The following is a 24,924-nucleotide window of genomic DNA, read 5'->3' as shown; positions in this document are numbered from 1 at the left end:
TCAAATGTAATGGCACTCCCATATCTTTAGGCTTTGCTATAGTCTACAAAGCACATGGCAGTTTTCTTCTGGAATCCTTTGGTCCCCGCAAACTATTCTCTTTAAGGGCTTTTGGACTTCACCTCCCAGAATCCTAAGTTATTGGCCAACATGGCTGAGGCTTCTGGGAACTGAAGTCCAAAGTCACTTAAAGGGCACAGTTTGGGGACCACTGGCACTATACAGTGGTACCCCGGGATACGAATGCGCCGCCTTACGAAATTTCCGGGTTACGAAAAAAATCCATTTAAAAAAACTGTTCCGGTTTACGAAGGTTTTTTCGGGTTACGAAAAAATTTTTGGTGCTTTTCGGCGCTATTTCACACGAAATCGCGGCTTTTCCCCATTAGCGCCTATGGGTTTTTCGGCTTGCGAAGTATTTCGGGTTACGAAAGCGGCGGCGGAACGAATTAATTTCGTAACTCGGGGTACCACTGTACTTCTTTTGGCAGAATGCAAAGATATAGCTGTGTTAGTCTGTAGAATCAGTACATAGCGAGATCTTGTATGACAGTAGTCCCCAAATGGTGCCCTTTCAGAGATTTTGGACTCCAACTCCCAGAAGCCTCAGCCATGTTGGCCAATAGTGGGGGATTCTGGGAGCTGAAGTCCAAAATTCCCTTAAAGAGCACTGTCAGGGGACCCCTGTAGTAGCCCCTTTGAGAGTTGCTGAAAGAAAGAAATGGGCAGCAGTAGCTTCCCTAGGCTTCAGTCTTACTTGCTCAGATGCATTCGGATATAATAATAATAATAATAATAATAATAATAATGTAGAGAGTCCTTGTAGCCCCTTTGAGACTCCCTGAAAGAAAGAAATGGGCAGCAGGAGCTTTTGCAGACTTCATCCTACTTCCTCAGATGCATACTTCTGTTGACACAGCCTAGAATTGCATTGGCCCTTTGCGCTGCTGCACCACAGGGTTGACTCACGCTCCACTTGGGGTCTACTAGGACTCCTAGATCCTTTCACAGGTGCACACAGGAACACACAATGAAAACACTCCTGAAAGAGGGCCATCCAGCCTTCTGCTTAAAGACCTCCAAAGAAGGAGACCCCACCACTCTCCAAGGAAGCATCTTCCACTGTCGAACAGTCCTTACTGTCAGGAAGTTCCTCCTAATGTTGAGGTGGAATCTCTTTTCCTGGAGCTTGCATCCACTGCTCCATTGGGTCCTATTCCCTGGAGCAGCAGAAAACAAGCTTGCTCCCTCTTAAATAAGACTTCCCTTCAAATATTTAAACAGGGCTCTCATATCACCTCTTAACCTTCTCTTCTCCAGGCTAAACATCCCCAGCTCCCTAAGTCTCTCCTCATAGGACATGAATTCATTCTTCCATATCCTATTCTCTGGGGCAGCAGAAAAAAAGGTTGCTCCACTCTCAATATAACATCCCTTCAAACACTTAAACAGGTCCTCTCTCTGCTTTGGCAGGCAAGCCAAGAGGAGGCAGCCAGAGAAGGCTGAGGTCCCTTTAAGAGCAGCCAAGGGGGTGGGCAAGCCAGCCCTGGCTCTTCCTGGTGAGGTTTTTGGGGGCTGATCTCCCCTCCTCCTTTCTTTCTTTCTCCTTCCTTCCTTCCTTCCTGCTCAGATTTCAGGCAAAGTCCAAGCAAGCATGAGGCTCCCAAACTTGGGGCTTGGCAAAGGGGCTCCAAAGGGAAGGGAGCTGCAGCTCTCTTAGTCCAAGGTGGAGGGGGGTTGTTGTTGTTTTGTGTGTGTTTTGGGGGGGGGATCCAAAAGCCTGTCCCCCAAAAAGGGGGTTGAAATCAAAAGATCCCTTTATACCCCCCTTCCCTCCAGTCCTTGGACTCTTTCCCTTTTGCATTTTGCAGACAGAGGCGGATGGCAAAGGTGGCTCCTCCTGGATTGTGCTCCAAGGCAAAGAGGCAGACCCACAACACACACAGCACACAATCGCGCTGGATCTCGCTGGCTGGATTTGCTACAGATTGGTTGATTTATTTTTTTGGCTCAGAAAAACATCTATAGATCTATTGACACACAGCTCTGTCTTTTATTTACACACACCTCCAGCTGTTTCTGCACCCATCTGTAAATATTGACACACACAAGAGAGAGATACAGTTGCAGGCACCAGCTCGATCTGCACCCAGATCTGGACCTTTTTTTCCTTCGGGGGTTTGGAGCAGGACTGCCATCGAAGGACAAGGCACCCCCATATATATATATATATATATATATATATATAATAAGGATTAAAAGTGGGAGGGGGGGAAGAAGATCAACGATGAGGAGCCCATCCAGCCACTTGGGATCAAGGTAAGGGGCAATGTTTAAGGACAAGTCTCTTCCCCCCTCTTTTAAAAAATATTTTATTTTAATGTTATTTTATTTTATTTTTAATTTAATGTATTTTTATTTTATTTTAATTTATTTTTAATTTATTTTATTATAATGCACTTGACTTTATTTCAATTTATTATACTTTATTTTGTTTTATGTCTTTTATTTTATTTTTATTTTTATTTACTTTATTTTATTTTTCATTTTACTGTTTTTATTTTATTTTACCCTATTTTATTTTTATTTATTTTATTTTAATTCACTTTACTTTTTATTTACTTTATTTTAATGTATTTTAATGTATTTTACTTTTTATTTTATTCTATTTTGTTTTTTATTTATTTTATGTTATTTTAATTTATTTTTATTTTAATTTAATTTAATTTTAATTTGTTTTTAAATTTGATTTTGTATTTTGTTTTATTTTATTTTACTTTATTTTACTTTACTTTATTTTTTACTTTAATTAATTATTTTATTTTTATTTTAATGTATTTTATTTATATTTTATTTTATTGCCTTTCTTTTTTACCTCCTCTCTTCCCCATGAACCTCAGAAAGGGCAGGAAGGTTTGCAAGGCTCCCCTTCCCTTGGATCTTCAGAGGCATGCATTTAATTTGTTTATTATCAATATTATTATTATGTATTTAAATTTAATATTTCTATTTGAGGTTTTGTTTTGCTTTTTTTAAGGGGGGAAGGCATCTCTTGGCAGGAGTTTCTGCTGTAGAGTTAGAAAAAGAAAGGAGGGAGAGGGAAAGAGAGGAAGAGAGAGAAAGCAAAGCAGATCAGAGGATTTAAAAGGAAACACACAACACAAAACAGCTCCTGCCTCTTTCCTGAGACTCTTTTGCTCCAGGTCCAAAAAAAAAACCCCTAGCATGAAGTTGGGGTTAAAAAAGATATGAAAAGATGTTTTGCTTGCCTTGAGTTGGGTTTTTCTTTCCAACTGGGCGGTTGGAGCTTGCTGAGCCATTTGGGGGTTTCTGGGCCATCCGCACGAGTGAGATCACCCAGTTTGAAACCACTTCAAGGGCCATGGGCCCAGGCGGTGACATTCTGGGAATGGTTGTGTGCTCTGGCACTAGTGGGGATGCAATTGGCCCCTGCTGCCCTCTCCAAAAAGTCGTTCCCGACCCCCTCTCCTATGGCCTTGCACTCTGGAGTTGACTTTCCAGTTCAGACTCTTGGTTAACCAACCAAGGGGGAGCCTAAAAGGGGTCTCCTTGGGAGTAAGGGCCCCTCCATGGCTCCCCTTTCCAGAGGTGGGTGACGCTGTACCACATGGTCCACTCTTCATAGCAATAGCAGCTTCGTTTTCTGAATAATAAGGACTTTATGAAGCTGCTATTGCTATAAGGAGTCAACCGTGTGATGCGGCAGCAAATAAAGCCAAGGCGATCCTAGGCTGCATCAATGGGAGTGTAGTGTCCAGCGTGAGTCTGGCGTCTGGCTCGAGAGAAGTCTGCTCTATTCTGCTTTGGGCAGACCTCATTTGGATGCCCATGTTGTCCGCCGTATGATGTCCATTTCTGGGCACCACCATTCAAAAAGGATGTGGAGAAGCTGGAGTGTGTCTAGAGGAGGGGATCAAAATGGTGAAGGGTCTGGAAGCTGTTTCTTATTAAGAGAGCCTTAGGGAGCTGGGAATGTCCAGCCTGGAGAAAAGAAGGTTATGAAGTGATGTGATAGCCTTGTTGAAAGATTTGAAAGAGTGTCATATTGAGGATGAAGCAAACTTGTTTTCTGCTGCTCCAGAGGCTAGAACTCAGAGCATTGGATTCAAGCCACAGGAAAAGCGAATCCACCTCAACATTAGGAAAAACTTCTTGACTGTAAGAGCTGCTTGACTGTGGAAGACACTCCCTGGGAGGTTGGTGGAATGGCCTTCTTTGGAGGTCTTTAAGCAGAGCCTGGATGGTCATCTGTCTCAGGGAGGGCTTTGGTTGTGAGTTCTTGCATGGCAAAATAGGGCTGGACTGCATGGCCCTTGGGGATCCCTTCCAACTCTGTAAGGCTGTGAGCTTTGATTCTTTGGTTCAGATTCTGTCATAAACCTCTTGGATCTCTGTTGACTCAGAAGGGAGGTGCTCTGTGGGTCGCCTTGAGTTTGCTCCCAGAGATTTCCAGCCTTGCATTGCTGTCCTGTGACTCTTGCTCAGAGAGAAACTGCCTTGTCTTGGGACCAGGGCTTACCTGCCGAGGAAGTGTGGAGACACTGTGGTTTTGAACCCTTGCCTCGAGACGTTGTCCTGGACTCTTGCCTTGAAGGGCGAGACTAGATCAACTGACTGGGGCTTCTTTCTTTCAGGTAAACCTGAATTGGCTGGGAAAAGTGGAGTGAGCCGAGCGTGCCAGACACCCACGACTCCTTTCCTTCTTTCTTTTTTCAGTTTTCTGTTATGATTACGATTTGTGTTATTATTTTTGGAAAAAGCGAGGTGGCGCTTGGACGTGTCGCCCTTCTCAGTGCCAGGGCAGCTAGTGTGAGTGGAAAGGAGCAGCTGGGGTTATTTTCATGGGGATGGGTCAAGGGAAGGAAAGTGGTTTCCCATCTGTCTGCGTAAACACACACTTTGATTTGAGAGCTGCGACGCAAGTTTGGGGCTGGTTTCTGTGTGCTTTTGGTGATTCCCAAATGGGAAAAAAGACAGGCAGTTGTGGGGCTGCTTTGCAATCATAGGTGATCGTCATATCTCTGGGAGGTGTGTGTATTAAGGAAAACAACCTGCTTTTCTCCCCCATCCTACATGGATTTGCTAGAGCTTTCTTCTGGGTATGCATTCCCCATTGCTTGATGTGGCTTTGGTGGCAAAGAGCCATTGGTCTGCTTATTTTTCCATCTAGCGGCCACATGGTAAGCTTGTGACAGTGCTGCCGGGAACTTGGGTTCCTGGAGTTTAGGAGGAGGCACTTCAAGGCATGGCTGAGACATTGCCTTTGGGACAACACTGAACCGGAGGCCTTCCCTTTATCTCTTTTGCAGTTGGGAAAACTTCTGGAGGAAAGGCTTTTCTTCATGCGCCGCTGGATGTTGTTGCTCTGTGCCGAAAAGTGCGCCTTTGTGGTAACGAGCAGGACGGCTTTTCACGGCTGCCGTTGATCAAGCTGGTTGCCGGATGCGTTTCCAAGTTGACTTTAGTGGCTGATCTGTTCGGTGAGCATAGCTGGTTTTCAGAGCATGTGTGCATGTGTGTGTGAGAGTCGGAAAATGCAGTGTGCTCTTGGAAGCTGTACTGGTTGTGTTGGAGGCTTTGCCACTTTGTCGCTTCCTTTTCCATGCTGCTGGTATGCGGGGTTTTTTATTTGTTCGTTTCGTTTTGTTTGGCTTTTTGGCCTGTCGAAAGTGTGCCGGACTCTAGTGGGCGGATGCTTCACAATTTGACATCCAGTGTGCCTTTTGCGTTTCCTACTTGTGGGATTTGCAGCACAAACTGTTCCAAAAATCCCCCCCAAAAAAACCCACCCAGTCCCAAGACTGCTGTCAAAACAGCTCTTGTTCTAAAATGTTGGCTGAAGTGTATTATTATTGTGCGTTTGCATTGTGTGCCTTCAAGCCATTTGAGGGGATACCAACACATTGGTGCTTCCCAAACCAGAGTCGGGTATGAGCTCTTTCTCAATGTGCTGCCGCTGTAGGGCATCTCAGAAGTTCTGAATCCATCGCCCTCCAGATGTTCTTGGACTACAACTCCCACGATCCCTTTCATTGACCATGTTGGCTGAGCTGATGGGCATGACAGTCCAGCAGTATCTGGAGTGATACAGGTTTCCTGTGTAATCGGAGAGTATCTCTTCCCAGCCGTAACCAAGTTGTTGTTGTTGTTGTTGTTGTTTTGTTGCTACTGTTGTTGGGTGTTTTAGTAGAGCCAATTCATCAATAATGGCATGAGAATTGCAGGCAGGCTTGAAATCTCAGGGGACTATCTTGCTACTTGAACCACTACTTTGGGAACCTATTCCTGTAGTTTCCTGGATCCCCAAGGAGTTTTATGAGCGCTTACATATGTTCCACCCATCTTTGCTGTGATTCTTGTTCCTCTCTCTTTTTGCTGCAGCTGAAGATCTTTTTCCTAGCAGCAGGTTTTGTCTGCGTGAAAAACGGACGCTGTGTGTTTAGTTTGCAACTTTTCCTCCTCGCTCTCCTCCTCGCATGCCGTTCCCACTTTACTCCCTGATCCATTTTAAAAAAGAAAGATTCCTCCTTTCCTCTGCCAAATCTTACCTCCCTGTTTTTCTTTCTGCATTTGCCTGAAACTCCTTTGGGGGAATACCCTTTAGATTTCCGCTTTGGATGCATCCGGACTGATGGAAAAGTCCCAGATTTTAATTCCGGTTGTTTCCGATTTTGTATTGGGTAAAAGTAAACCAACCTGGGGAGTTTGGCCTAAAAAGCAAACCAACTCTGATCGCACCTGGAACTGACAGAATATTCTGGAATAAACTAAACAGGTATGGCTCTCCAAATTAAAACTGGAAAGAACATGAACAAAATTGGGGACTTTCTGGGGTTATTCAGACCATGTTGTTTTTAGTGCGCAAGTTATCTCGCTCACGCATTCTGGTTTTGTTGTTCACGCTATGACACCGCATTTCTGTGAGTTCGGTTGCTCACACATGTCGGCACTGCGAATAAAGATGGAGTCGATGATGCGGATGTATTCGGAACACGTTCAAGGCATGAGGAGTTTTATCCCAGTTTATCCTAGGTCTATTCGCATCAGTTGCTCACACAGTCAACAATGGGAATCTTTTAGGAAAACGTGGGGGGGGGGACCCCAAGACTTGGCGATGTTTCAGGATGGAATAAAATACAGTCATGCAAATTGATGTTCTTATTTACTGGGCCAGTTGAGCCTTGGCATTGCCCTACGTATCTGGGAGTTTCTTCCGGAACACAGCCCCTATGGCTGCAGAGTTAGGACCCTAAAGTTAGGATTGTCCATATTGTTGTACCCCAAGTTTCTATGTATGGTTATGAAAGCTGGACAGTGAAGAAAGCCAATAGGAAGAGAATCGGACCATTTGAGATGCGGTGCTGGAGAAGAGCTCTAACACGGACTGTCAAAAAGACAAATAAATTTGGTCCTGGGGCAAATCAAGCCTGGATTCTCCTTAAAAGTCAAAATGGCAAAACTGAGGCTGTTGTACTTTGGCCATATCAGGAGAAGGCAGGACTCACTAGAAAAGACAATAATGCTTGGTATGTTAGAAGGCAATAGGAAAAGAGGACGGACGCATTCCAGATGGATAGACTCAGTAGAGGAAGCAGGCTTGGCCCATGCTATCCTGGCTTGTCTGCTCAGCCCCACAGTCTGTAAGACCTGAGCTGGGATGTTGATGACCGAATGAGTTGGAGGTCTTTCATCCATAAGTAAAAGTCAACTTGGCCACCATAAGTAAAAGTCAACTTGGCAGCAATTGACAACAACAAACGGCTGCAAACTGTAGGGCCTGGCCAGCCAAACAAGGCCAGGAAACCTTTATGCCACCATCGCTGTTCTCATTGACCAACTTCTGGCACATTTCAGAGGAACCCCAAAATCTTTGGACCCAGTTTGGAAGCCGGAGTTGACCCATGGCTCGGGTAGAGATTAAAGCGAAAGCCTTGGCACCTGCAGAGTACACTTGAGGCTCATGACATTTCAGGACAAGGTGCAAATGACTGAACTTTCAGACGGCGCTCAAGTACCTGACCTCCCTGAGTCTGGTAACTCTTGTGAAGTGACTTTTGGGCTGGTGCTTCTTTGGGAACCGGTTGTGACATTTTTAAGGCCTCTTCAATCTGGTGATTTGTGTCCTGTCATTTTGCTAACATAAAATCAACACACACTGTGCTTTGCAATTCCTGATCTGTTTTTATGGGCTTAATCTCTTTTCTGACTTTCTGGCCTGAGGCTTGCTAACAGGTTGCCAAAGGGTTGGGATCTGGCTGTGTTGGTATTTACTTATATCGCTTGTTAGGAGGTGTCCACTTCTCAGTTTTGGGGAAGCACTGTAGTAAATAAAAATAAGAAGTCTTTGTCTGGAATGTTGGGTTGTTGTTGTTTTTTTTGCTACTGTTGAATGTAAGGTGGGAACCTGTCACTGAATATGTACAGTACTTCATCTTACTTTTTTGAGAAAGCACAGCTTGTTGTGTCATTTGAATCCTGCAAACTGGATCTCAACTTAAGTGCGATTATTTGAAACAAGTTGGTTTTAAACCAAGATATGTGAAGCTTGCTTTTTTCTTTAGTTAAGAGGAAACAGAGGTAGTGATTTGGACAGAAGACGAAACTGTGGCTAGTGGAAACTGGAAATGAACATTTCTGAACTCATTGCGGCCTTGCTAGAGAAAAAGAGAGAGAAAGAAGCACAGTCGGTCCTTCTTATCCGCGGATTTTTTATCCATGGCTTCAAGCATCCACAGTTTGAACCTATTCAAAAAATGTACACATTCCCAATAGCAAACTTTGATTTTTCCATTTCCCAGCAGAGAGGGTCCTGTCCTCCTGTAATCTGGGTTTAGCTCCTCCTATTTGCTCCTGTAGGCAGGATGCCAGGACCCTTCTCTGCAGGAAATGAACGTGTCACGGTAAGTACCCAACGTTCCTTTTTATGTAAGGCTCACCATTTTACTATGCCGTCGTGTTTAATAAGACTTGAACGTCCACGGATTTTGTTATCCACGGGGGGTTCTGGAACCAAATCCCAGCGGATAAAAAGCACCCACTGTATGTAAACGTGAGATTCACCTAAGTTTATTTTTGACAACACTAAGCACTGGTTAGTGTAAAATTGGAACCGAGACCAAGCTTGACTTCAACACCCCCATGATCCTAATACCCTCCTCAAAAATATCGCCTTTCCCTAGTGAATCCTAAAATTCACATTATTCTCTCTGTGCCAACATTCTCAAGAAGCGCACTTTTTTTTAGTCCTCGCTCTTTGGGGAGGTGTAGCTTCAAGTGCCTTTCCATTTCAATTTTATTTTTGTTAATGATGGTGTTAAGTATGGCAAACTATTAATCACTAATTAATTAATCCTTAAGGAAACACCAATTGTTCATAATCAGTGAAGGGCCTGCCCCCAGAGAGCACTCTGTTTCCTTTTCTTGGTCTGGTCCCCTAACAATGTGTTCCTCCCAGTGTAACTGTAAGTAAATGCATGGGGTGAGGGACAGAGGAAAGTGTGGGTAGGTTTTTATGCAGAGGAGCCTGTGAGCCAAGAAGCATGTCAGTATTGTATTAATGTGAGGGCTGGAAGCTCATGGGGCAGCTAAGCAAATGGTAGTTCTTACACTTCCAGGGAAGGGTTCTGTGTCTCCTAAGAACTCCTAAGCAAACATTAACTAACGTGAACAGAGAGAATGGCTCTGCGAACTTGCACAGAAGTTGAGAGCACTTCCAATGAACTTTGTTGTTTGTTGCTCACTGCCCTCGAATCAACCTTGACTCATGGATGAGACACCTCCAAGACTCTATGTCTTCCACTGCTGTGCTTAGATCCTGCAGATTCATATTTATAACCTCTGTAACTGAGTCCGTCCATCTCGAGGTCTGTCTCTCTTTCTACTTCCCTCCACCTTTCCCAGCGTTATTATCTTTTTGAATGAGTTGTGCCGTCTCATGATGTGGCCAAAGTACGACAGTCTCAGTTTGCTCATCTTGACTTCCAGGGAGGGTTCAGGCTTGATCTGTTCCAGCCGCAGATGCTGGCGAAACATCAGGAACAAATTCTTCCAGAACATAGCCCCAAAACCCCACAAAAAGCTATGGATTCCGGCCGTGAAAGCCTCCGACTTCACGGTTAGCAGTTGTTGTTGTTCCTTCTTTGCACCGAGGTCTTTGAAATTTAAGCCAGGTTGTTACTGACGGTGGTTCTGGCTGGAATCCTTTTGTGGGAGTTGACTTACAGTTGTTGCTCTGGAATGCCACCTCTGCATAGCCTGGAGTGCTGCTAAACAATTACCCTCAGCAGTTAAGCAATTGCCCTGAGTACTTTTTCAAATAAGAAATCTTTCAGCTCCTTCAAAGCCATGGGTAATGAGGCTTGGAGGCTGGCAGCCTGGTTAGTGCTTTGCTGTTTTGCTAGCCGGTTTGCTGTTGTTGTTGTTAACTGCCCTTGTGTCGATCTCGACCTGTGGCAACCCTGTGGATGAGACATCACCAAAACTCCCTATCCTCCACTGCTTTGTTTATTATTATTATTATTATTATTATTATTATTATTATTATTATTATGCTTTATTTATATAGCGCTGTAGATTTACACAGTGCTGTACATACAAACCATAAAATAGATAAAGAACACCTGCCTGTGGCTTAGTATGTAGAGAGATCTTGTAGCACCTTTGAGACTAGCTAAAGAAAGAAGTTGGCAGCATGAGCTTTCGTAGACTTCAGTCACAGACTTCAGCCTACTTCCTGAGACGGAAGTCTACGAAAGTGCCTGCTGCCAACTTCTTTCTTTCAGTGAGTCTCAGGAGTTTATCGCACAGGCCCCTGGAATGGTCTGGGCGCGTTACAAAAGGGAGTGGGATGGGAACGGAAGGTGGCATAGAATGCATCTTACCACACAGGAGAATGCTGCCGCTGCCGCCATAAGTTCCCATCGTATTCCGGATGCATCCCCCAGGAGGCGATTTTCAGGAACTGTTTAGAAGCGTTCCTGAAAATCGCCTCATCTGGGATGCGTCCGGAACGGAATGGGAACTTTCGGCATCGGCGTTCTTCTGTGCGGTAAGATGCGTTCTATACCGCCTTCCGTTCCCATCCTATCCCCTTTTGTAACACGGCAGGCCCGCTCCAGGAGCCTGTGCGATAAACTCTTCAAAGGGGCTGCAAGATCTCTCTACATACTGATTCTACAAACCAACACGGCTGTATCTTTGAATTCTATTGCTTCTCTTAGGTTCTTCATACCCGTGATCTCCTTAATAGAGTCTGCCCATCTAGCATGCGGTCTTCATCTCTTTCTACGTCCCTCTGCCCTTCCTAGCATTATTGCTTTCCCCAGTAATTCATGCCTTCTCATGATGTGGCCAAAGTACAACAACCTCGGTTTTGTCATCTTGGCGTCCAGGGAGGTTTCCGACCTGATCGGTTCTAGGACCCGTTGGTGTGTTTTTTTGGCTAGTGTGTATAAGTAAAAGTAATTCAGGATATACAGAAAGATTGGTGTGGATTTGTGCGTGAGATGCGAGTGGCGCAGGAGGCCGATCCGAACGGATGTCCAGCATTGTTCATGTCTGCCTCGGACAGCCAGTAATCTTGTAACACTTTTTAATTGTTTCCCATCCCTGCTTGGCAGTCCAGTCATCATTTTATATTATATGTAACACACATAACACACATTGCATACTTTAGTAAGACATATATTAAAACGCATAAACAAGAAGCACATGAAAAGCAATTGCTTTCCACTAGCATTCCTACCCATCTACAAATATACATAGCTCTTTCTAACGTATAATATAAACTGACTTCTTGAAAATAAGCAAAGGTCTTTTTAAAAAAAAAAAAATCAGCTTTTCCTTTAAAGAAGAAAAGCATAAAAGGGGAGGAAAAACCCAAATCCCCTTTCCTTTACACCAGGCAGTCGCACCGTTCCGATTGAAAACAGTTAGACCTATTAAAAGGCACTTAAAACGGAAAGGGGAACCTCAAAATAATTGACACAACTTAAGAATATAAATGAAAGCTGGTGCTATCGCTGGCCAGATGCGACTTTCGTCTTAAATGTCCTTGCTTTTAATTGATTCATTAATGGGCTAAAATAGATACTGCAGTTATCTGTCTCAAAGAAGTGATATCTTCGAGGCTGTTTAATTGCAGCAATACCTTTTTCCTCCCTATAATGCAAACCCCGCACATATGTTGGAAACATAGTTTTAACCATGAGCTGGAGCTCCTGGAGATTTTGATTAGAGCGGGTCAAAGTATATGCATAGTTGCAGGGGCTATGTGCGCTCAGAATTTACATGGCTTAAGCAACTTTCTTCCCTCGGTGCGCCATCTGTAATATGGGAATAATAATTGTTGCCCGCCTTAGAAGGGAGTTGTAAAGACTGCAGCGAGATAATGTCCATTCTGGATTTTAAAAACCTAAAAAGTGATGGCGTTGGGGACAACCATAAATATAATTGCTAGATTTAGTGCAAAATGTGTAGTCTCTTTAATTCTGGTATTAGTTGCAAAATGGGCAAGTGGCACCAAACCTTATCCATGGCTAGTGATTTTTAAAAAATGCGTATTTATCTTGTTAACACACATTAGCACACAGTAAGACACGCATTAAAACACATAAACACGAAGCACGTAAAAACAATTACTTCCCACTGACATTCCTACCTGTCTACAAACATACATAGCTCCTTCTAACATGTAATATAAAATGACTTCTTAATCTCTCCTTGTTGGATATAGTTGCTAAAAACTATTTTAGATTGTTCACTTTTTCTTATATAGTTAATCTGTTGAAGCTCTGTGTTATTAATCTTATTATTGTTAATATTCATTTCTGTCTTACATCCATTTATATAATAACATATTTTAAACCTTTATGATTTCCTCTTAATCTTCTCTTTCTTATGTTGCTGTTATGTCCCCAATTATGTTTTCAATAGTCTTTATCGGTTCTGACCATTCTTTCTTGAATTTATCTATTGATCCATTTATGATCAGACATGTTTGGTTTGTCTGTTACAATATAATCATGCATTTTCAGTGGCCTTTCCAAGGTATTTGGTATTTTATCTTTCCATTTTCTTGCAATGTGGACTGCAGCTACAAAGTGTGACAGCGGAGGCCCCAGTTCTTGGGGACAGGATCCCACAGTGGGTTTTGTGTCCCTATTCCTACGGGGTTCTTATAATATAATAATAATACTTTATTCTTATATACCGCTATTCCTTTTTCAAGATCATAGTGGTGTACACGTTAAAAAACAGTATAAAAACAGCATAAACAGCATTAAAACATCAAATAACAATCTAAAAGATAATAAAACATCAACTCATAGGGGGGAAAGCTTGACGGAAAAGGAAAGTTTTTAGCATCCTCTTAAATCCATCAAGGGATGAGGCTATGCGGAGCTCGTCGGGCAGGGTATTCCATAATCTGGGGGGCTGAGATTGAAAATGCCCTCTGTGTTGCACTATAATGTGCACTTGGAATAGACAAGAGATGTTTCCCACCCGACCTGAGAGTGCGGGGCGGATTGTATGGGGAGAGGCGGTCCTCCAAGTACCCTGGGCCCAAGCCATTTAGGGCTTTATAGGTAATAACCAACACTTTGTATTGCGCTCGGAAGCGAATGGGCAGCCAATGGAGGTCTTTCAATACAGGTGTTATATGACTGGCCCTGGAGCATCCAGTGACCAGTCTAGCAGCCATGTTCTGCACCAATTGTAGCTTCCGAGTTTGGTACAAGGGTTGCCCCATGTAGAGCGCATTACAGAAGTCCAAACAAGAGGTTAGCAGAGCATGTACCACGGTTTCAAGGTCAGCCCGGCCCAGGTAGGGACGCAGCTGGTGTAACAGCCGAAGCTGAAAACAGGTGCTCCTGACCGTCGCATCCACCTGAGATGTGAGGTGGAGCGACGAGTCCAGGAGCACCCCCAGGCTGCAAACAGAATCCTTCACAGGGAGCGTGACCCTATTCAGGACAGGTGGAACAATTTTCTTCCCCGGACCAGGAGAACCTATCACCAGTACTTCCATTTTCTCCGGATTCAAACTGAGTCTGTTTTCCCTCATCCAGCCCATTACTGACTCCAAGCAGGCATTTAGAGGAGAGATGCCCTCCTTAGTCACTGCATCAGTCGGAGACACAGGGAAGACTGTTGGGTTTCATCAGTGTACTGATAACACCGCGCCCCGTATCTCCGGATGATCTCTCCCAGCGGCTTCATGTAAATGTTGAATAGCATGGGGGACAAAATTGCTCCTTGAGGGACCCCAGATGTAAGGGCCCTCTTGTCGGAGCGACAGTCCCCCAGCTCCACCATCTGGAATCTACCCGAGAGGTAGGAAATCCTGGAATTATACAGTTTGTCTTTGCCATACGTGGCGGATCCGTTGCGTAAGGCAAATTTCGCATATGCTGGAGTCCCATTGGTTTGAATGGTGGTGCACTCCTGTGTGCCATGGTGCGCACACGCCTTCGGTGAATGTGCCATTTTGCACCTTGCTGCTCGTGTAAACTTAAAGCCGCATACACCGAGGACACGTATGCATACACTGAGGACACGTATGCTGAGGGCAGACTGTACATACTCTCATTTTTAATGACAGGATTTTACTACTTAGCTATAGTGCCTTAAATTGCCTTGGACCAGTGCATATATATATTTATGTTTATGTCATCATCACACATTGTGCTCCCTTATCAGACTGGGCTCTATCTTTTTAGCTTTAGTAGTGTGATGCTAAAAAGTGATAATTCTTTTAGTCCTTGGCCTAGCAGACTTAAAGTATGTGGGAATCTATCTTCCCTGGTTTGCTGAGACCAACAGAGTGGGTCCCAGAGCGTGGTCCAGAGTGTTAAAGGCAAGACGGTTGTGGCTTGGACTCTTTGAAAACATCATGAGTACCATGGAAGAAAGCACAGTATAAATGAAATGAAATGTACTTCTAAGAAACGAGTGGGACATCCTCTTAAGTTCTTCTTTGGGCGGTGAGATGGATTGCTGTCCTTTTATGGTGTTCTTGGACCTTCCTTGTTGTAATTTTGGTGGGTAGGGCACCTTTTTTGGACCGAGAAAGCGCTGGAAAAGCAGCTGGTTAAATGTTAAAATAAGCATCCGTGGAAGATGGATTATAGCAATGGCTGTTGGCACCTTTCCATATTGAGAATTTCAGGTTAGAGTCAATGAATTCATTGACTTTTTGCTAGTGGCTGTGTTCACCCATGATCTGGAGTAGCTGCATCTCGACTCCAATGCATGGGAATCGTTTTTGCTTTCAAAACCAAATTTTCCGTAGCTCTCAAAAAACTTATATTACTGTTGTTAGGCAAAACTTATTCTGGTGTATGTGCACTCTTTTTTTACACACACTGCTGTCGAAACTTTGCCGAAGAGTCTTTGCTGGGTGAGGCTTTACTGTGTCATAGAACCGCATTTTAATTGCCTGTTTTCTCCAGGTGCTGATCTGCAAGAATGTTTGCCTCCCAGCTACACCTTCTTGAACTTTCGAAAGAAAATAGATGGTAGTTCAGACGGCTTAGTGATGTTAGCTTTGGGAAGGCAAGTACATCATAACTCTTGAGAAATCCTTGCTTCCCCCGCACCCTGCCAGCCTATTCTGAAGGTTGGCTTTCCCATAGTGGGAAAACGGTGTTGTTAGAAGCAGGGCTGGGATGTTGCTTGTTGATGTATTTTGTCCCGTTGATAGCTGGGTAACTAGGAAAGCCCCATAGGTCAGTGACAGAACATAATGCTCCGCACACAGAAGGCCCCATGTTCAGTCCATGGCACCTCCAGTTAGAAGGGATCCCGAGTCGCAATTGTAAGAGACAATACTGGGAAGAAGGGAACATTGGCCTAAGACAGATTCCCGGAAAGAAGTAGAGTAATGCTGAATTAAGTCCAACTGGTGTTAAATAGGCAGAATGGGGAATGCATTGTTAATGGAACACAACCCAAACAGGTGCACTTTTTGCCCTCCCTCCTAATAATAAAAACCAATTACCATATATACTCATCTATAAGTCTAAAACTTTATGCCCAAAAATTGACCCCAGAATCCAAAGTTGACTTATTTATGGGTCACTATGGAAATGTGACAGCAGCTCTTTCAGATTTCCCCATGCGGTGCGGAGAGGGGTTTAGCAAGGAAGAGCCAAGCAGAAAGAGTCCTGGGTGATTGATTGATATTGTAAAAGTTTTAAAAGGTTCTAATTATTTTTATAATTTGATGACTATAACCTGTATTTGATTGTCAGGAACAAACTGTACTGTACTGTACTGATTGATTGATATTGCTGTTTGTTTAAGAGTCTTTCTCTTGCCGGTGCGTCTGGCTGAAACGAAAGCTGAAACGATGAAGCAAAAAGCCTCAATGAGAATCTCTCTTGCCATACACACACTGAAGGAGCCTCCAAGTTTTACCCTCGACCTATCCACAGGTCATGGCAAAATCCATAATTTTGTCCCTAAAACCTAACCTCGACTTATACATGAGGTCGACTTATAGTTGAGTATATACAGTATGTGAAATGGTATCATTTTTAATATATAATACTTTGAAAGCTCTATTTTAAATGCAACAATTGCATTCGTACCTTCCGTTCAGACTTTTGCTAGCGCCTTTGCGATCAAGCTTTGTATGTTTTGCAAACTGGTCTCGTGGAATAGTTCACCATCCATTCTTTTGTTAGGTTCTGTATATTTGTCGTTACCGGAAGACTGTTTGAGAACATGTTTTTCTAGAGTTGGTCATGTGAAGTTGAAGAGCTTCTGTTTGGTCTGCCTTTGTTGATGTAGTATACAAAGCGGAACCCGGTTACGGGGGGAAAAGTTTGTTTCACTTCCCATTCTCTAAGTTCTAACTGGTACAGTTATTTACTCTACCTTTTCCCAAACATATTGATACCACAGCTCGAAATAAAGTTCTTCGTTTGTTGTCCATTTTTGAAACTGTCACACTCTTGACACAATGCAGACTAAACAGCCATCAGTTGTAATGATGGCCACTATGGCCCCAAACAGACAGGCCAAAATAAAGCTGCTTTGGGCCACTTTGGAGGTATGCTGTTTAAATGATAAGAGACCGGAAACGACGCCGAAGCCATGCTCCAGTCCTCAGCACTGGAGCGCAGCTTTGGTGCAGCTTCTGGAATCTTAAGCTGCATGCATCATTTAAACAGTATACCTCCAAAGTGACCTGAAGCATCTTTATTTTGGCCTGTCTGTTTGGGCCCTAACTTAAATAGCTTTGCACAAATTCCTGGACGCACAGAGGTTTCAACTATTATCAGTTGTGACTGCTTATAAAATAAGCATGTTCAGAGGCGGTTTAACTCTGAAGGCATATATTGGTGGGATAAATAAGTGAAGGTGGCCATTGTCATCAGGTGGTGCGCATGAGCTCCAAAGGCATCCGGTGGGTTCTGTTGACAAGTGCTGGCCAAAATGGAAATTGGCGTGATCCAACAAAATGGGACTCTTTGATTATTATTATCATCACTTGTGTATTATTTTCTTTCCAATGAGGACATTAGTAATGATGTGAAGGTGTTTTTCAAAGACAGCTACTGCCCATTATCCTTCCTGTCCTTCAGATTAAATATGAGGCCTCAGGCAGAACATTCGTGGCAAGATAAGATTTATATCAATTCGCATGGAAGCATCAAACAGGCTTAACTGTACCATGGATGCAGTGGTTCATACGTGTTTGCAAATGGTTCCTATAATCCTTTGTGGCATGCAGCACTACCATGGAACAGATAAAGTGGTTCATTAGCAGAAAGGAAATCTTTAAACCCAGGACGTTTGGGACAAAATATTTCAATAGACCTCCAAATGCAGTTGCAGTGTGCAGGCAATGAAACGTAGCAACCACTTCAGCTTCAAACCATAATTCCTTCCATTGTTACAGCGTGGCTATAAAACTGCCCAGTTGTCTATTAGATGCTGCTTCTCTCCTTCTTAGACTCTAGAGTAGCTGGGGTTAGTGTTACGTTTGGGCTGAACCTAAACCATGCGTAGCCCAAACTCAAATTTTTGAATCTGCTTTGACTCATGGCGGCTAACCATAGCTTCGCTGCTAAAAGTGGAGATGGAGGGCCTCTCAGTATTCCTCGCCTAAGAAAACTCTATGAAATTCATGGGGTTGCTATATGTTGATGGGCAACTTGAAAATGTGTGTGAAATTTGTGTTAGATGATCCAGAGCCATTGCAGATGTATTTGAGCTGAGTGAGTAGAGGTGACTGTTGGTTAAATACACAGATATGTTGACAGTCTTTAAAACTTCTGGGGAAAAATAAAGAGCTAATTTCCCCCCCCCCCTTTCATGGTTGTACGAGCTTGCTTTAACTCTCTTTGGGCATCAGTGTTGTGACTTTGAATGGTATGGTGCTCAGTTTGGCTTGTGGAGACTTACGTCTGGCTAGATTTGTCCAAGTTGGCTCAGAAATGTTGGTGGGATTTGAAGTTCTCCAAACAAATCCTGAGCTACTGGTGTTGGCGTCTATATGTATCTCCTTGTAAGCTAATGTCTTCTGATTCCATTTGTTCTCTATAATGTAAATGAAAGAACTTTATGTCAACGGAGGTGTTCCATTGGCTACTAAAATACTGACCCTTGAGGGTGCATTAGCTTAATAATAATAAATAAATAAATAAAATTTTTATTTATATGCCGCCCTTCCTCCGATCAGGGCGGCTCACAACATAATTAAAATACAAACAGTTCCAATAAAAACATATTTAAAACAACCCAACAGTAAAGCCCCAAAGCCCAACCTCTTGGCCATGAAAGAGAGGAGGGAGGCCCACAGGATATTTACCCGGGGAATGCCTGTTGGAATAGGAAGGTTTTGAGGTCCTTCCTAAATTGGGCCAGGGTGGTGGACGAGCGGAGCTCTGTGGGCAGCGCATTCCAAAGGGCTGGGGCAGCTATGGAGAACGACCTCCGAGTAGTGGAGGCCAACCTAGCCCTAGGCACCTTCAGTAGCTGCTGCCCAGACGTTCTGAGAGTGCGAGGCGGAATGTATGGGGAGAGGCGGTCCTTTAGGTATCCTGGGCCCAAGCCATTTAGGGCTTTATAGGTAATTACCAACACCTTATATTGAGCTCGGAAGCGAATGGGCAGCCAATGAAGATCTTTTAAAACTGGTGTTATATGGCTGGTCCTGGACGCACCAGTGACCAGCCGGGCTGCCATATTTTGCACTATTTGCAGCTTCCGAGTTTGGTATAAGGGTTGCCCCATGTAGAGTACGTTGCAGAAATCCAGTCTCGAAGTTACCAGAGCATGTACAACAGTTTCTAGGTCCCTCTGGGCCAGGTATGGGCGCAGCTGGCGAATCAGCCTAAGCTGATAACAAGTGCTCTTGACCGTCGCATTCACCTGAGCAGTCAGGTGAAGCGACGAGTCAAGAAGCACCCCCAGACTGCGCACGGAGTCCTTCACAGGGAGCGTGACCCCGTTCAGGACAGGTGGAACCACCGCCATTCCTGGACCAGGGGAACCTATCACTAGTACCTCCGTTTTCTCTGGATTCAATTTGAGTCGGTTTTCCCTCATCCAGCCCATTACTGACTCCAGACAGGCCACGAGAGGAGAGACGCCATCCCCAGTCACTGCATCAGTCGGAGACATAGAGAAAATAATTTGGGTGTCATCAGCGTACTGATAACCCCGCGCCCCATGTCTCCGGATGATCTCTCCCAGTGGTTTCATGTAAATGTTAAATAGCATGGGAGACAGAATGGCCCCTTGAGGGACCCCAGTTTTAAGGGGCCTCTCATCAGAGCACACGTCTCCCAGCTGCACCATCTGGGACCTCCCCGAGAGGTAGGAACGGAACCACTGGAGCACAGTGCCCCCGATTCCCACCTCTGCGAGGCGCCCCAGAAGGATACCATGGTCTATGGTATCGAAAGCCGCTGAGATGTCCAAGAGCACCAACAGGGACACGCTTCCCCTGTCGATGCCCAGACGGAGATCATCGACCAAGGCGACCATGGCCGTCTCAACCCCGTAACCCGCCCGGAAGCCAGTTTGAAATGGGTCCAGATAATCCGTTTCATCCAAGACCGCCTGAAGCTGGATCGCAACCGCCCTCTCGATCACCTTTCCCAAAAATGGTAGCAGCGAAACAGGCCGATAATTATTATGTACCAGGGGGTCAAGGGAGGGCTTTTTTAGGATCGGTCTTACTATGGCCAATTTAAGATCCGATGGAAATAGCCCATCCCTTAAAGATGTATTAATTATCCGGCGTAACAAAGATGTTACCGCTGGCCCCCCCTGGGCCGCTAACCACGAGGGACAGGGATCAAGAGAGCAGGTCGTTTTCCGAACACTTCCGAGGATCTTGTCCACATCCTCGGTACTCACCAACTCAAACTGATCCAGTTTAACATAGTCCACGGAGGCTCTGGACACTTCTACCCTAGGTTCTGCTAAAGTGTCGGCGTTCAGACCTTCGCTTATACGAGAGGTTTTATCCGCAAAAAAGTCGTTAAACAAGTCACAGCAGGCCTTAGAAGGTTCAAGGATCTGGTTCAGGGCGGGAGGGAGCTGAGTTAGCTCCCTGACCACCCTGAACAACTCTGCCGGACGCGACTCAGCGGACGCAATACGAGCACCATAGAACGAATTCTTTGTTGCTCGTATTGCCTCTCCGTAGTCCTCTAACAGTTGGTCTAGGAGAGCCTTGTCGTCTAAGCAAAGGTGTTTCCGCCAACGGTACTCTAGCCGTCGCAGAACCCGCTTCCTCGCCCGGAGATCTTCCGTATACCAGGGCTTACGTTTGGAAGCAGGCCTGAGAGGGCGCTTGGGAGCGATCCTGTGTATAGCCCTGGAAAGGCCGGTATTCCAGATACCGGTGAGGGCATCAACAGAGTCGCCGTCATTTCCAACCGTGAGCCCCTCTAAGGCTTCTCGGAACCTCTCAGGTTCCATCAGCTTGGTTGAGTGCTGAACCTCCTTGGCTTGTCTCTTGAATAAAGTGGTAAGTCAAAATAGGACGTAAATAATAATAGTAAGTTTGACATAGCAAGGCCACAGCTGAGGAAATACAAAATGAGTTGCATTCTTTTTTATCACATCTTCAAAAAAAGTGGATGTTTTTGACGATTTTTATCACCCCAAATGACAATGTTCCAAGGTTGCTTTTCTCTTCTTGGAGTATTAGGTTCCTCTGGCCATGCTGTGCCGAGACGACGATCCTTTCTCTCAACAACCTGCATGTTGTGGTTAGTTTGCTTCACTTATTATGGGACAAGGCATAACGTTAACTTTCAAATCCTTTATAAACTCCCTTTTGAGTGGCAGGCCATAGTGCCGAAAACACAGTGATCTTTGAAGGAAACTGGAATAGCATTCTTTCAATGCAAGGAACCGTTCTTGAATTTGCTTGTATAAGGCCCTGGTATTGGCAAGCGCTTTGTGGGTAGAATGCTCTGTACTGGAGCCGACCTGCCCCCGGAAGTTTATACAAGGCTCCCAGCTAATAGGAAGGCTGGGCTGAGAGCCAACCAAGCTCTGAGAAATTCCTAAGGAAACAGGAGAAGGTTTTCGAAAGATTTCAAAGCATCTCCCAGCGGCGGAGGCCTCCTCACACTTTGGTCTGGAGACCTCGATGGAGTTCTGTCTCGTGCAGCCTGGGAAGGAAACAGCATCTCGTTGGGCTGGACCTGGATTGCATTTTTAAAGATGACCCTGATAGTGTTGATGTGTTCATATTGTGTGGCGCTTTGTGGTTTTTTAAAAAAAACACACTCTCAAGAAGAAATGCAACAGACACATTTAAATAAGTTTCTGAGTCGAGCACGAATGTGTTCGGACCCGTACAGACAGGCGAAAATAAATCTGCTTCGGGTCACTTTGGAGATGTGCTGTTTAAATGACACATGCATCTTAAGAGGCCAGAAGCTGCGCCAAAGCTGCGCTCCAGTCCTTTGTCATTGCTTCTGGCCTCTTAGGACTCAGGCATAATTTAAACAGCATACCTCCAAAGTGACTCGAAGCAGCTTTATTTTGTCCTGTCTGTATGGGCTCTATATTCTGTACTTTGAGCTTCTTTTAGCCGACTTGCGTTGATCGCTGTCGTTATATTTTATAAAGATCGGATTCTCAGGCAGGGTACCCCAGGATGCCCCATTCGGTAATGAGGAGATGATGGCAGTGGCAGCTGGAAGCCCCAGGTGTGTGCCTTGTGAAAGAAGGAGGCAGTTTAGAGACTCCCGCTCTGTAATCTGGGTTTTACTGAAGAGATTGTTACTGATAGCCCTGGGATTTGGCATCTATATAAGTACGCAAGCCATGCTCCACTTAAGCTGGGGGGGTTCATGTCAGTTCATTTGCCTTGGAAAAGGGGCAGGCAGCATCCTGCATTTTGCTGGCCTTTATCCCAGCTGCCATGCATTGGGCAATCTTCAAACGGTGGCATTTTCTTTCATGCAGCGGCAAAAACTTCCCACCTGGCAGAGGGAGTAGGACTATAAGGATTGCCATGCTTCTGACTTGGCAAAGGGAGTAGGAATATATCATTTGCCATGCCGATACTCTGTTCTCAGCAGCAGGCCAGTCAGAGCCCTTTCGTGTCGGGTTCTTGCCAGTTGGATGTATTCTTAAGCTGCTTGCTGTTTTGCTTGGAGATCCTCTATCATGCCTTTGACTAATGATCATTGGTAGCTCTTGATCTTGAATTTGCCTTCTTCAAATCCATTTGCTGGAGGACAGAGGTATGCATACCATACGCAGTGTTGGCAATTTCCAGGGAATTCCCCGGTTTTCAGGTAATAAAAAGCTTTTCCAGGTAATTTCCGGGTATAAAAAATATATGGGGAATTTCCAGGGAATTAAACCTTCCCGTTGGGTAATTAAAAGCCTTTCCGTTTATGGGGAATTATTTCACTTCCCACCCAGAAAAAATAGTCGGAAATGCCTTTCCTGCCCAAAAATGGCCGATCCGGAAGCTCCCGTCCCCGCCAAAATGGCCAACTCGGAAGTCCCTGCCCCTTTTGCATTCCCATAGTGCTTTGCGGCCCCTTGACCTGGAGGTCCCACCCCTTGACCCAGATGCCCTGGGGAATTTGGGGGCGTTTGGGGGATTTCCTTTGAGGGTGATTGACAACACTGACCATACGGTGTTTTACATTGTTTGTTATAGTTAACTGTCCTCGAGTCAAGTTCAACTCATGGTGGCCCAGTGGATGAGATACTTCCAAGACCTCATAGGCTCCCTAAACTATCTCGCTGTCTCGGGTACGGTGCACAATGCTGTCCCATTGCAAGCACTTCAGTTGCTAGATCAGTTGGGTTCTGGGAGATGGGCGGTGAGTGGGTGCCATCTTTTCCTCCACCTTAGGCAGAAAAAACATTTTTGGCCCAGACCTGAGTGAGCATCATGTCATGTAGTGTGATGGTGTTTTGTCTCGGAGGTTGTGGGACTGATGTCGCTCTCCAGATGTCTTTGGACCACCGTTTGGAGCATTCCTCGCGATTGACTCTGCCAGCTAAGGTTGCTGGGAATTGCAGCCCAAAAGCATCTGGAGCGTGGCGCGATTCCCGGCTTTGCTTCTCAAAAAGAAATCTGCAAAACACAGAGGGTTCTGAGCAGCCATGTAGAGATGTCTTGCAGGGTTGGCTCATTTAAAGCTAGGTTTAAACCAAAAGACTTTTTATTTTATTTTTTTCTAAAATGGATTATCCATATGTAGCTTTTTAAAAGTCTGGCTATTACTACTATTTTCCAACCCTCCTCCTGAAACGACAGTGACTTTTTGAATTTAAATATTTTAACCTTAACAGTTTCTTGGCATGTGTCCATTAGGAGACTGGTATCCAGTGTCAGTTGCTTCTTTTTCATCATTTTATTTGATAGTGCCAAAATGATTTATGCACAAAAAGAACACCGAACCCTAGTTTCTCTTTCAAACTGTTGTTGTTTCTCAACCCTGGTTCCTTGCGAGGAAAAAGAGGATCTGTTAATCTGGACATTTTTAAAACTGTGAAGGGCTTCCCTTAGTAGTGGGACTCTCATTTCTCTTCTCTGTTACTCCCTGAACAAGATGGATGAATTTTCAGGCCCTTCCGCGCTATGCTGCGATTCCGCTTTAAGTGGACGACTGCATTTTATGGAATTCTGGAGTTCATAATAATACTAATACTACTACTAATAATAATATAATTATTTATAGCCCACCTTTTCACAAGGAATGTAGGCGGGTTACAACATGAAAGGCGGGTTACAACATCAACATCGTATTCCTATATATAGCTGTGTTAGTCTGTAGTATGAGTATACAGAGAGATTTTGCAGCACCTTTGAGACTAACTAAAATAAAGAAGGTGGCAGCATGAGCTTTCAGAGACTTCAGTCTACTTCCTCAGATGCATTTAGTAGAGAGGAGCTCTAGGGTTCCTAGTTAAGGGAGCCACTGGAGAAGCTCTTTGGCTAAATTTCAGCTCCCAAGATTCAATAAGATGGGATCGTGGCTGTTAAGGTAGAATCATGGCCCTTATAACTGTGTCCTTAATCCGGTGTCTCCACTTGGTGCTTTCCACATTTGGTAACCGTACTAGGAATATAGACTATTCACAGTGGAGTCTTCTGACACTATTACTGTCAGCGTCCCTGACAAAATCCAGCCCCCTCACTATGAAAAGATGTCCATGTGTGGGAGAGAACTAAAAATAAATAAACGAATAAAAATCTGTATATGCCATTTATTTGCACTGTGGATTAAATTAGGAAATTGCATGTGTATAAAAAAACACTGCAATGAAAAGACGCTCTTGTGTTAATGTATAACCAAACCTGTCCAGCTTTCCTTTCCTAATCCAGTGGTTCAATCTAAACACTCTTCCATACGCCTACTGTATATACTCATGTATAGGTCTACACATTTTAGTCAC

General features: G+C 44.4%; 1 protein-coding gene across 22 annotated transcripts in view; it reads left to right on the top strand.

Moving 5' to 3' along the window:
- Positions 1–24,924, top strand: part of NCOR2 (nuclear receptor corepressor 2) — a 284,263-nt gene that overhangs the window by 7,674 nt on the left and 251,665 nt on the right. For 19 of the 22 annotated variants that reach the window (XM_042441357.1, XM_042441342.1, XM_042441361.1 and 16 more), the window contains exon 1: positions 1,644–2,319. The exons of 1 other annotated variant lie outside the window; for it this stretch is intronic. The gene's annotated coding sequence lies outside the window, so the exon portion shown is untranslated. Of the gene's footprint in view, positions 1–1,643; positions 2,320–5,299; positions 5,502–24,924 lie in introns of those variants that run through there. 2 more of the 22 variants (XM_042441335.1, XM_042441336.1) reach the window with 2 other exon arrangements.

Source organism: Sceloporus undulatus, chromosome 10 (assembly GCF_019175285.1).
Source record: "Sceloporus undulatus isolate JIND9_A2432 ecotype Alabama chromosome 10, SceUnd_v1.1, whole genome shotgun sequence".
Classification (NCBI taxonomy): Eukaryota; Metazoa; Chordata; class Lepidosauria; order Squamata; family Phrynosomatidae; genus Sceloporus; species Sceloporus undulatus.
This window is presented reverse-complemented; position numbering and strand designations above follow the sequence as displayed.